Source organism: Puma concolor, chromosome D4, assembly GCF_028749965.1.
Source record: "Puma concolor isolate L17-30 chromosome D4, mPumCon1.1.hap2, whole genome shotgun sequence".
Lineage (NCBI taxonomy): Eukaryota > Metazoa > Chordata > Mammalia > Carnivora > Felidae > Puma > Puma concolor.
Window position 1 is genome coordinate 79,267,986 of NC_141679.1, and position 12,533 is coordinate 79,280,518.

The 12,533-nt window shown below is 43.1% G+C and overlaps 1 long non-coding RNA gene across 2 annotated transcripts in view; it reads right to left on the minus strand.

Annotated features, from left to right (window-relative positions):
- Window positions 1–248: 248 nt before the first annotated feature.
- The window catches only part of LOC147575021 (uncharacterized), a 48,452-nt gene continuing 36,167 nt past the window's right edge, over window positions 249–12,533 (minus strand). The window contains exons 3-6 of one of the 2 annotated variants that reach the window (XR_015243341.1): window positions 6,751–6,884; window positions 5,890–5,969; window positions 5,013–5,311; window positions 249–610 (exon numbers count right to left, since the gene is read on the minus strand). This is a non-coding gene — a long non-coding RNA (uncharacterized LOC147575021). Of the gene's footprint in view, window positions 611–5,012; window positions 5,312–5,889; window positions 5,970–6,750; window positions 6,888–12,533 lie in introns of both variants that reach the window. The other variant, XR_015243340.1, reaches the window with a different exon arrangement.

The window sequence follows — 12,533 nt, forward strand, 5'->3', positions numbered from 1 at the left end:
GCCCATCACATTTTGCTAGTATATGCTTGTGTGACAATTTGATTGATATATATTTCTTGCCCTATATTTTAGACTCTGTGAGGGCAGGGGCTATGTGTACTTGGATAACCATTTCACCTCCAGCACCTAGCACATAGTAGGTACTCAGTAAACATCTCTTAAATTGATGGACACATGAATGAGTAGAGTGAAGCCTCAAGTTCTGTTTAGGCTCCATGAGGTCTATAGCATTTGAACTTGTCCTCCTCGATCCTTTATTTTACCACCTCTTAAATAGATAGGACACAGTGATGATCGCTCAGGGGTTTCCCAGCTTTATTTTTTACTGAGACCTACTCCTGAGCTCTGACTCCAACGCTGCCTCTCTATGTGACCCTGGGCAACACGCTTAACCACTCTCAGTCTCAGTCCCCTTCTCTGTGAAACCAGTAGAGATGATCTCTAAGGTTCCTTCCACACCTGAAACATCAGTGAGTTTTTGAAACTCCAGAAGGAACATGAAAACCACAGGATGAGAGCCGGAGGGATTCTGCTGAGTTGTGGGTTTTGCAGGTGTATCTCAGCAGGTTCCCGGGAGCCATTCTTGAAGGGACTCAGCGTGTTACCTGGACTAATTTATAAAGGAAATGAAAAGGAAATGGACTCGTTATAATGAACACCATTAATTCACCACTCCAGACTTCACTGTTTGAACAGCGAGTATCAAGCCATTCAATTGTCATCTGTCGATTGAATTCTGCTATTTTGCCTGTTGGAAATGACCGGCCAACACAACAGCGTGCAGACAACGACATGACTACTAATTAGCATATATATTGTTTGTCCTGGTATAAATTTATGGCAAACAGAAATATTTTACACTCCAGTAAAGTTAATAAATGAAGCTTTGGGCTATAAAAATTTCATGTTCCTTTGTGCAAAGGTCAATTATAAATAGTTAAGCACATATTCATTCAAAAGTGTGAGGCCTCGCAGCCAGGAGAATGAAATATATTCTGGTCAATTTACACTCTGGCTGGACTTGCCTCTCATTTTATAGCTTTGATGGCATCCCTCTTTGCTGGTCCACACTGGCTGGTTCCTAAAGAACTCCTCTGGCTAGAGAGACTGAATGAAATGAGTGTGTACATGTTCCCAGGTCTGGTTTGACACCCACAGTGTATTCAACAAATGTTGGTTTAAACTGAAGGGGACAGCCCATGTGAGAGAAGGAGGAAGGGATCCAGAGCAACTCCTAAAACGCTTTGCTCATGGCAAGAACACTGGATAGATAGGGGTTCTGGTCCCAGTTCTGCTATGAATCCACTAAGACACCTTGGCAAAGTGACTTTCTCCTCTCCAGGTCTTTTTTCTTTTTTTCCTCTCCAAATGAAAAGAATGGATCGTATCAGTATTCCAGTATCTATGGCTCCCTAAAAATTACCCAAAGGTAGCTTGGTTTGTTGTTTTTAAAACATTAATCATTTTCGTACGTCTCATGCTTTTGTGGTGAGGAAATTAGACTGGGCTCCATAGCAGATCCTTCTCTTCTGTCTCAGTGGAGACCGTAGTATTTCCCTGGCAGATAAGCTGGTGTGGAGAGTGCAAGATACCTACTTTCATTTGTCTGGTGCCTTGGGACTATGGCTAGAAGGCTGTGCTCCGCTGAGACTGCTGACTGGAGCACCTATGGGTGCACACCCTTCCAGCACGGCATTAGCAGGATAATCAGACTTGGCATATGGCACCTCAGGGCTCTAAGAGAGTTTTCCAAGGGGCAGGAGGTGGATGCTGACAGTTTCTTACAATCTGCACCCAGAAAACTGGTATGGCACCATTTCTGCCACATTCTACTGCAGAAAGCGATCGTAGGGACTACCCACATTCAAGTAGAGACAACATAGACCCTGCTTCTTGATGAGAGCGAGATCAAAGATCTTTCAGCCACCTTTAAGCTGCCACTATCTGTGCTTTTGATTTTGCTCCATATTGAGAAGTGTTACATGGAAAAGGATTTGGTGGATAAGTAAATTGAGGAAGTTGAACCATTGTTTTTAAACAACCAGACACCTCAGAGTCTTTTACTTATCCTTCACTCTCTCAACACTTACTGTTCACTTGTGAGGCTACAAAAAATGTAGGAGTGAACAAAATGGAACTTACCTTCTAGAGAGGAGGCGGAGTTAAGCAATAATAAATGCATAATGTCTGGTCCTGGTAGGTATGTATTAGGAAAGCAAGCTGCAGTGACAAAATTAACATTTCAGACGGGGCAATTAGATGGGTTGAGGAAAGCATATGTCAGGAGGTAGCTGAATAGTTAGAATGGAAGCCATACAGAGAATCTGCACCGTACCAACAGCAGGGTCCGAGGCCCTCGGGGTGGATGGGTTATTGGCCGAAATGGCTGGGATGGAGTGAAAGAGAACCTAAGAGCATAGTGTTGAGTCAGAGAAGTAGGCGGGGCCTTGGGGAGCCAGGAAAGACTTAGGAATTTATGGAAAGGGTAATGGAAAACAGCTGGAGGTTCCTGGGTAGAGGAAGGATACAGTGTGACTTTCAAAAGAGCTCTCTGCCTGCTCTATAGAGAATAAACAATGAGGAGTAAACACGTAGAGGACTGGTTAAGAAGTCATTGCAGTATTCCAAGTGAGAGATGATAACGTTGGCACGACCAGTGATGGAGATGAGACTAGGAAGTAGGCGCACTCTCTCCTCAGATGAGTATATTTTAAAGATGGCTCCCAGGCCCTTGAGAAAGACATTTCTGGGTTATAAAACTTGCAACAGTCTGGGAGAAGATTTACATCTCAAAGGGACAGAGAAAGAATTTAAGACTGGAAGTTTTCTGAAGCAAACGCTCTACGAAAAGGCAGGTCGTGTTCAGGAAGAAACCTGTCGAAGGCTTAGTTAGACTAGGGGCAGTGTTAAGACTGCCTGCTCACTCTGTCATCTGATGCTTCCAGGTTCGGAAACTTTGGCACTTGAGATGGAATCTCAGCAGCCTGGGGCTGTTCTGCCACAGACTGCAAGACCCTGCACAATTACACTAAATTATCTTTGTCTCCACTTGTTAATTCTTCTACCTCAAAGCCTTTGCATGCTGCTTCTTCTTTTTTTTTTTTTTTTTTTTGTTTCCGGAAAGGATCTTCTACCAGATCTGGGGGTGTCTGACCTCCTTATTTCCTGCCAGTCTTCAGTCTTAGTGAGGCCTACCCTGACCACTGTATTTAAAGCAGCAACTGTCCCTCTGCTGTCCTCTCTCCCCTTTATCCCTTATGTACTATTTCATTTATTTATTACATTTCTTGTTTATGATCTATCTCCTTCTGCTGGAATGGCAGCTTTATGGGCCCTATAATGTAGTCCGTCATAGAATTACTTATGATAAGAAGAAATTTAAAATTAAAAACACTGTAAGGACAACATTAGAGGAAGCGTCAAGGAAGCTGATGCCTCTACTCAGAGGAATAGTATGCAGTCACTTAAATTATGTTTATAGAGAGAATCTATCAGGAAAGCATGCGTATAGAGAGGATAGTTTAAAAGGTTCACGTAAGTGCTATCTTATAAACACCAAAATTTAAAAAAATAACTATGAATAGAAAAAAACATTGGGAGGAAATGTGTCATGGCATTCATAGAGATTATCTTTAGGTGATATTATATCTATACTTATATATGTATATTTATATCTAGATAAAAAGATGCCTATCTATATTTATGTAGATATATAATGTTTTATTCTTCTCTTAACTTTAATGTTTTTTTCATTTTTAATATTTTTTAAATTTATTTTTGGGAGGGAGACAGAGCATGAGTGGGGGAGGGGCCGAGAGAGGAAGACACAGAATCTGAAGCAGGCTCCAGGCTCTGAGCTGTCAACACGGAGCCCGACGTGGGGCTCAAACTGGTGAACCACGAGATCGTGACCTGAGCTGAAGTCAGACACTTAACTGACTGACACCCAAGCGCCCCTAATGATTTGCAACTTTTAAATAATGAGCAGGTTTGTTTTTAGTATGGAAACGTAAAATATTTAAAAAATTAAAGACTCTATAAGACTCTTAAGATTATAAACTTCTGGTCCCAAATTTGGGACACATCCATTGTCATCCAAACTGCCTTGGTGCTTATAATGGGCCATGTCTTAAAATTTTTTAACTGATTTATTTATTTGGAGAGACAGAGAGAGCCCAAGCAGGGGAGGAGCAGAGAGAGGGAGAGAGAGAGAGAAAACCAAGCAGGCTCCATGCTGATAGCATGCTGAGCTCGATACGGGGCTCGAACTCAAGGACTGTGAGATCATGACCTGAGCCGGAACCAAGGTCGAATGGCTAACCTACCGAGCCACCAGGCGCCCCTAATGGGCCACGTCTTGATGTGTATGAGGTATTGAGAACAGAGAAAGCTGAAGCCTATCTTTTGAAAAACTCCCATGGAGCAGTTTGGGGACAGACGCATGCCCACAGGGTGCTTTGGGGACCCCGCATACCACAGAGAGGAGCTGGGTACGCAATGCAGCAGGTATTATCAATATTAGCCCAGTAACTAGGCAACTAAAAGATTTGTAAAGAAAGCACAGCATCACGCGATATGCAGGGATGTGTTTTAAGGAGACACGGTGGGGATTAACAGCCCTGTGATTCATGGAAACAGCAATTTGTCACCGGCGCTATCTGCAGCCGGTAGGGGACAAAGGTAAAGACAATGCAGAACTGTGCCAAGGAGCTGAGTGATAAGCACAGACAGGCAGAGCACCAGCATGACTTTGCTTTAATTATTCTGAGCCTTCCTCTAAGCAAAGTCTGGGGGCATTGTTGTCCCACTTTTCTTTGTTTTCCTGTTTGTTTTTAAACACTGAAGTCAGTTTTTCTAGGCTGTCTCCTTGGACCAAAGGGAAGACTCTTGTTTTATTGCATACCGACTAGGTCCAGCCATTAGCTACAGTGGTATCTTTTAAACCTCTCCGTTACCAGCAGCATGGGCATTATTATTATTCTTATTTCAGACATAAGTAAATTAAGACTTACCAGAGGTGATGGTGCAGTTTTGTTACAAGATTATACATTAGTAGCTGTAGGCTCTTTGTATACAATTCCTGTCTACCCAGCCTTCCTTAATGTCCGCATCTACATTGCCAATTAAGTTATACTTGTGTATCGAGTGTTTCCTCTGGAGCTGGGTTCAGAGAGACCTCCAAACCTGTTGCTCAGAGTTGGAGAATTACAGACGATTGCAAAAGGAACCACAGCATTTGGTGTTGGGTCTGTCAGTTGTCCAGGCTGCACACTGATGTGACAAGTTCACAGGCTTCTCAGCGTTCGATTTTCTAGCAAAATGGAAAATGCAATTACAGTATTCCGTAAAATATCGTTGTTGGTTCAAATATAATTAAGCATCTTATTAAATCACTGTTTTACCAAGTGGGATGCAGAGACTCGCCAGGGCTTCCTTAGAGAAAAACAGAGGCTGCTCTGAAAGGGGGGGGGGGGGGGGGGGCGGGGCAGTACATCTCCAGGGAGTTATAGTTAATAACCAGAGTTCTTAGGAGAAAGTGCTGCAAGGCGACTCCCTTATAAGGCAGACTCTGTTATTAAGAGTTTAATGGTAAAGTTGACTGAAGCTGACTCTTTCCATTACAATAGCTTTGGAATTTATTTCCTGGGGATCTACTTTCACTGCTTGACATTAAGGGAGTTGGCTGCAGGGAGAAGATCCAGGAGGTGAAACACCACTTGGGGAGATACTTACCTTGTCAAGGAGAATAAAAGAAGCCTCCATTAGAAAGAACCATAAGGACTGAGCATTTACTGTGCACCTACTATGCTCCAGGCACTGGGTAAGGATATTGTCCATTTTATTTAGAGAGAAAGAAGATGAGCAATTAATGTCCACGAACAGACTCACATGTCACTGAGCTTCTTTTCTGTGCCAGGCACTGTGCAAAGGTACTGATCAGGCAGTTTCTCACTGATGGCCACGACAGCCTGAAGAGGCATTTAGCAGGTGAGGAACCAGATCACAAAGAGATTAACAAATTGCCTGTGCCACATGACTAGTAAATAGGAGATATGCTAATGATTTCCAGAATCTTCATCTTTGGCCACTGTTTTTAAATTTTTTTTTTTTCAACGTTTATTTATTTTTGGGACAGAGAGAGACAGAGCATGAACGGGGGAGGGGCAGAGAGAGAGGGAGACACAGAATCGGAAACAGGCTCCAGGCTCTGAGCCATCAGCCCAGAGCCCGACGCGGGGCTCGAACTCACGGACCGCGAGATCGTGACCTGGCTGAAGTCGGACGCTTAACCGACTGCGCCACCCAGGCGCCCCAGGCCACTGTTTTTAATTGGCAGCTAAGAAAACTAAAGCTCAGACACTAAAGAACTTATTCTACACTAGAAAACACCTCATGCAACATTACAAGTTTAAGGGAAGACGCACCTCATTTCAAAACCTAGTGCTGTTCTAGGATTGTAGGCAATTTCCTTTGCCTTTCTGAGGCTGTGGCCAACGTTACTGACACAACAGTAGTCGTTAGAATCATGCAAAGGACTTGCTGAAAAGTCCAGATGGCTTGGTTCTACCCCCAGGGTTGTTGATTCAGTGTGTCTGGGTGGGCCAGAGCACTTGCATTTCTAGCAAGTTCCCGTATGACACCGATACTGCAGACTGGGGACGCCACCTGGACAAACCCCACTCTGCCATACTCAGAATTCAAACTCTGGTTGTCCCTGGACCAGACAACCTTGGCTACAGACTTGGCTACAGACTTGGCTGTAGCATCCGGGACATTGATGTTGGAGACCTGGTCTGATCCTTCCTTCTTCATTGCCTGGTTGTGTGGTCTTAGGCAAACTTATTAGTTCTTCTGAGCCTCATACTGCTTCCTTTGTCACCACCCTGCTGATGAGGATTATAGGGAGTGTTGTATTGGAAAGTATCTAGCCTATGATCTAGCCAAAATTTTCAATAGATACCGATTGTCAACATTAGAAAATTATCAAGATGATTTCCATGGTGCATGGCTTCAGACTTTCTTTACTTTTTTATTCACTAAATATACCAAGCGCTGCAACATTTCTTGCAATATTTTCATTTCTTCAGTCTCTGCATTCCTAGTTACCAAAATATGCTGTAGGTCCACTGTAAACCATACAGAGAGCAAACCCTGCACCTACACCTCCCATCATTATTGCTGGAGAAATATTACATATGTAGTTTTAGTTCAGAAGTCATGATTCACAGAATCCCCTAGAAGACAAGGTTCTAAGTGTTTTTGAATCTTAAGTTTCTGTAACCATCAAGGACCAGGAATCACCAGGGAGGAAGCCCAGAGATAAAAGTCAAGTTGGAAGACGGGTAAGTCCTTAATGCCAGAGGGACTGTGTCTCAAATTGAGAAGCTTCTCACCCTCTTCCATTAAGAAGGCGTTGCTAGTGAATCTACATTAATAACTGTTGACCAAACCAGTTAGAAACTCTATTGGATTAAAAAATATCCTTTAGTAGTTAAGATAAAACCTTACCTCTCCCAGCCCGCTCAACCCCAAGCAGAAGCCACTAAATACTACATTCTTTCTGTCTCATCTTTTGTTCAAGTTGAAAATCAGTCCATCTGGTTCACCTTGAATCCTGAGCTGCATATTTTTAGCAGCATAAGAACCTATGTTGCCAGCATTGCTGGGGAAAAGGCAGAGCCCACGGTGTTCTCTAGCCAGGAGGAGGGCAGGAGGCTCAGAGGAGCTGAGCACCTGAAGCTTGGATGGTTCACCAGCCTTGATTCTTAACTAAGGAGCATGCTGGCTGGTGCCATGACCAAAAGACCGTGGGCCAGGAGTTAGAATTCCCAAACAGGAACTCTGATCTCAGGCCACCAATTCTTTAATGATCAAGATCAGTGTGGGAAGAAGTTTCAGAGTAATGAAGAGGGCTCTCATGTACTATTATTGTAATTAATACCAAGCAGTATCTATTAAGGAATGGACATGTCATGTAGTAGGAATTATAATAGTTAACACTCATATATGCTTGCTGTGTGCCGCTCACTGTTCTAAGTGTTCTACCTTTGTTGGCTCATTTTATTATCATAACATTTCATAGATGAGAAAAACAAAAAACAAGGAACTGAAAGGTTGATGAACTACCAGGTGCTGTGTCATTAATTATCCTGCGATTTCGAGGGAAGGGTATTCTTGAAACCCTAATTTAGCAGATGAAAAAAAATGAAGGTGACTTCCCTGAGATCACACAGCTTGCTTGAGACAGAGCTGATAGATTCTGAGCCCACAGAGTAGAAATCTTTGCTAGATTAGTCTGAAGGTTTCCCAGAGGGGATGAGGCTTGATAGAGCTTTGAAAGATGGAACAAACCATATTGAAGAGTGTATCTTGTTAAGATTCAGGAAGCCCAAGTTTGGAGGAAGGTTTTCAGGATGGCCCACAGTCCCTGTGCTGGTTAGATGTCCAGGGTTATCAGAAAGGCCAGGTGTTAAAATGGATAGAAACTCTGTCTGGAATACCCTTCCTCTGACAGATCCACACAGCAAACTCCTGTCATCTCCCGAGCCCTCCCATCAAGGGTCATCACTCTCAGAGGCCGTATCTTACTCTCCTTCAGTCTTTGGGGAAGGTTTTTTCTCTTTTTCATTTGCCCCCATGCTTTCTTTACTTACTGCCCTGCAGATCCTTAGCAGGAAGCCCTATCTTCTTCACTAAAGTGAGGAGAGCAGAGTCTTGCCTCATTGGTGTCCTCAACCCTGTTGCTAGCAGGGACAGTCACACAGCCAACACTCGGTAAGTGTTTAATTAATTGTATGAGTGGACTTTTCTCACCCAGGCAACATTTGCCTCTCCTAACGTAAAAGATGGCTAGACCATTAATTGCACAAACATTTATTGGGGTGCTCTGAGCAGGACGCTGTGGCAAATGTGGGGGATACACGTGTGCACATGACAGAATAGACATAATTTAATAGAGGACACAGCCAATGAACAACTTATGTTTTTTAACCATTTGCATCCCCCCCGAAATTCATATGTTAAAATACGAACCCTCAAGGTGATGGTAGTAGGAGGTGGGGGCCTTTGGGAGGTGATTAAGACAGGAAGACAGAGCCCTCATGAGTGAGACCCATGCTCTTATAAAATAGGACTGACAGAGTTCCCTTGTCTTCCTGCCATGTGAAGTGACATTAGAAATAACAGCCATCTAGGGAGCAGGTTGTCACCAGACACCAAATCTGTGAATGCCATAACCTTGGATTTTCCAGCCTCCAGCATTGTGATGAATAAATAAATTAATTAATTAATTTATAAACCACCCAGTGTTTTAGTGACAGCAGTCCGAATAGACTAAGACATCCATATATCCACTGAATCATTCATCAAAAATCATAAGCATTTATTCTATGGCATGGACCGTGCAAGGTACTGAAGATAATCTTCAACGAGATCTAATCCCTGTCCTTAAAATGCTTATACCCTAGCCAAATCCCCAATTATAATCAATGAACATAGCCCTGGGATTTTAGCTACAAATATAGAACTAGCAATTGAAGCAATCTTGCCTGTGATGGCTGCAGCCTGGCTTGCAGAATTTCCTCACAGCTCCCTCTTTCCTCCTGGGAAAAGAGGACCGTGGTTCCCAGGACACCACGCAGCAGTGACATTTCCTCTGGCTATTAATCGGCACCTTGCCGATGAAGCTGCAGCAGCACCATGGGGACAAGGGTGTGGAGGAGGCCTCAGATGCTATTTACTGTCTCTCCAGAGAAAGTCTCTGACCTCAATTTCATTTCTTGTTTTTATTGACCCGTTTCATGCTAGTGGAGTGAATTTCAAAGCCCTTTAGGGACAAATCAGCTTCTCTTGTCCTTGTTAAGTGGACATACTCCATGCGGTCATGGCTGGACACAGCCTTATCATTGGAAAGATAAGTTCTGCAGTGCTTGATTTGGCTGCAGTTACCCAGAGTGTGTCTAAGTCCTCAGAAATCAGGCTCTAGTGGCTGCATTTCATGAGCAGAACCTAGGATGGGTTCCACATTCTGAGACTTGTTTGAAACAGGAGGAGGGCAGACAGAATGATTCTGTCCCTAAATTCAAGTATACTCATGTTTCCCCAGGGAGACACCCCCACTGAAGGAAGACTGTAGAAAGGAATTGCACAGGACCGAAAGACAGAACGAAAAGTAGAAGGAAAGAGGTAGTAACAGAGGAGGAGATGGAAGACCTGGGGCGTTGTGATTAAGCAGAGAAGATTCCCAGGAGGAAGAGGCGGGACATTGAAATGAGCAAATTGGATGGATGCATCAGTTAAGGTGGACTGTTGCACTGTAGTAACAATCAACTCTGAAATCTCAGTGGCTTAAATCAACAAGAACTTATTTCCCATTTAAGCCGCATGTCTATTGTGTGTCAGAAGTATGTTGTGGCCATTGCTGTCTTTCAAGAATCCAGGTGACAGAACAGGCAGCCTCACAACCACGGCTGGTCATTGTGTCAAGGGGAAACTGAGTTCAGAAGGGTCTCACACTAGCAGTTAAATGCTCTAATAGCGACACACATAACTTTTGTCCATCCTACATTGGATGACCTAGTCACATGGCCCCACTCTCCCAAAAGGGGCCAGAACCATGTGCTCAGGAGTCAGAGAGCACTAACGTCTACCCCAGGGGAGCCAGGAATTGAAGGAAAGCCCTCGAAGGCGTTTATGCCAGTATATTGTTTCAGAAGTGGACAGGTCTCCAAACACTCTCTGATTAAGATTCCAGTCCTGGTAGGAACGTGACCCACGCTTCCTTCCAGTTGAAGAGGAAACCGGCAACAAAGCCTAGGAAGGAACAATAAGTTCAAAGAGATAATGTTTAATGAGCTACCATTCTATTCGTTCATTTCCGTTTTTCTGTGCAAGTTTGAATGCCAGCTACACCTTTCTCTAACTCTGTGACTTGAAGACTTTCTCTTTCTTTACTTTATAAAATTCTTTACTTTATATTTTTATATTTTATATATTTATATATATATATAATATATATATATTTATATATATATATATAAATATATATATATTTTATACTTTATATTCTATTCTTTACTTTATAAAAATAGGGATAACCAAATTACCAAATCCCCAACCATTTGTGCATGTTAAATAAGTTAATACAGGGCTTAAGACAGGTCCTGACACATAGTAATAAGTATCCCATGGTGTTAACCATTCTTCTTAACAACTCAATGCAGTGGGCTATGTGTTATGTTTAATGGGTTGGGAATCGAAACCTGGGGAGATTTAGAATAGTCAAGATCACGTACATTGTCAGTGGTGAAGCCAAGGTTCACATTCAGGCACTTTGATTCCGGAGGATGAAGTTTATATTCCACATCAAAATTATCATCCCCTCAATTGATCCCCTCAGTAGCCCTGTGGGCTAGAGTCAACAATATTTTTCCTATCACCAACCCTCTTTCTACTATTATGGTCGTCACTACAACTTCCAGACATCATTCATAGAGTGCCCATACCTGCCTTCCATAAATCATGTCTAAGCCTTGCAACACTTCCCTGAAGATCGGGATGGATATCCGTTTTTATACAGCAGTAAACTGAGCCTCAAAGAAGTTAAATAGTGTATCAGTCATCTAGGGCTGTCATAGCAAAGTTCCATACACTGGGTGCTTTAAATAATAGAAATCTGTTTTCTTAGTCTTTCTTCCTGGAAGCTGGAAGTTGGAGACGGGTTGGCAAGGTTAGTTTTTATCTATCTATCTATCTATCTATCTATCTATCTATCTATCTACCTACCTATAGAAAGAGAGAGAGAGCCAGTGAGGGGCAGAGAGAGAGGAAGAGAAAGAACCCTAGGAAGGATCCATGGCATCATTGCTGAGCTTGACCTGGGGGCTCGATCCCATGAACCATGAGATTATGACCTGAGCCAAAATCAAGAGTCGGACACTCAACCCTGTGAGCCACCCAGGCACCCCTGGGTTGGTTTCTTCTACGGCTCTGTTCTTGAGTTGCACATGGCGGTCCTCTCCCTGCGGCTTCACATCATCATCCCTCTATGTGCGTCTGTGTTCTAATCTCCTCCGTAATGACACCAGTCATATTGAATTAAGGCCTACCCGTATGAATTCATTTTACCTTAATCACCTCTTTAAAGGCCAGATCTCCAAATACAGTCACATTCTGAGGTATGAGGGGCGGGAGTTCAACATATGAATTTTGAGGGAACACAATTCAGCCTATAACAAGTGGCCTGCATCCAGATGGAACATGGATTTAAACGTAAGATGTTCTGATTCCGAAACGACATCATGCTTCCACCTTCAAGCCATTAGTACAGCCCTACTACATGCTCAGCATGGTCCCTGGTGTTTTCCCTTCCTTTTAAACATACAGTCCTCAGAGGAAGTGTTGGTTCTTTCGGATAGATGAGAAAATCGGGGTTCAAGGTAGAGGGGAATTTCTCCCAGTCTGGTCACCCTCGATCACCTTGAGATGTGTTCAGATCTTCTCTGACTCCTGACTAAGAGAAACTTTCTCTCGTA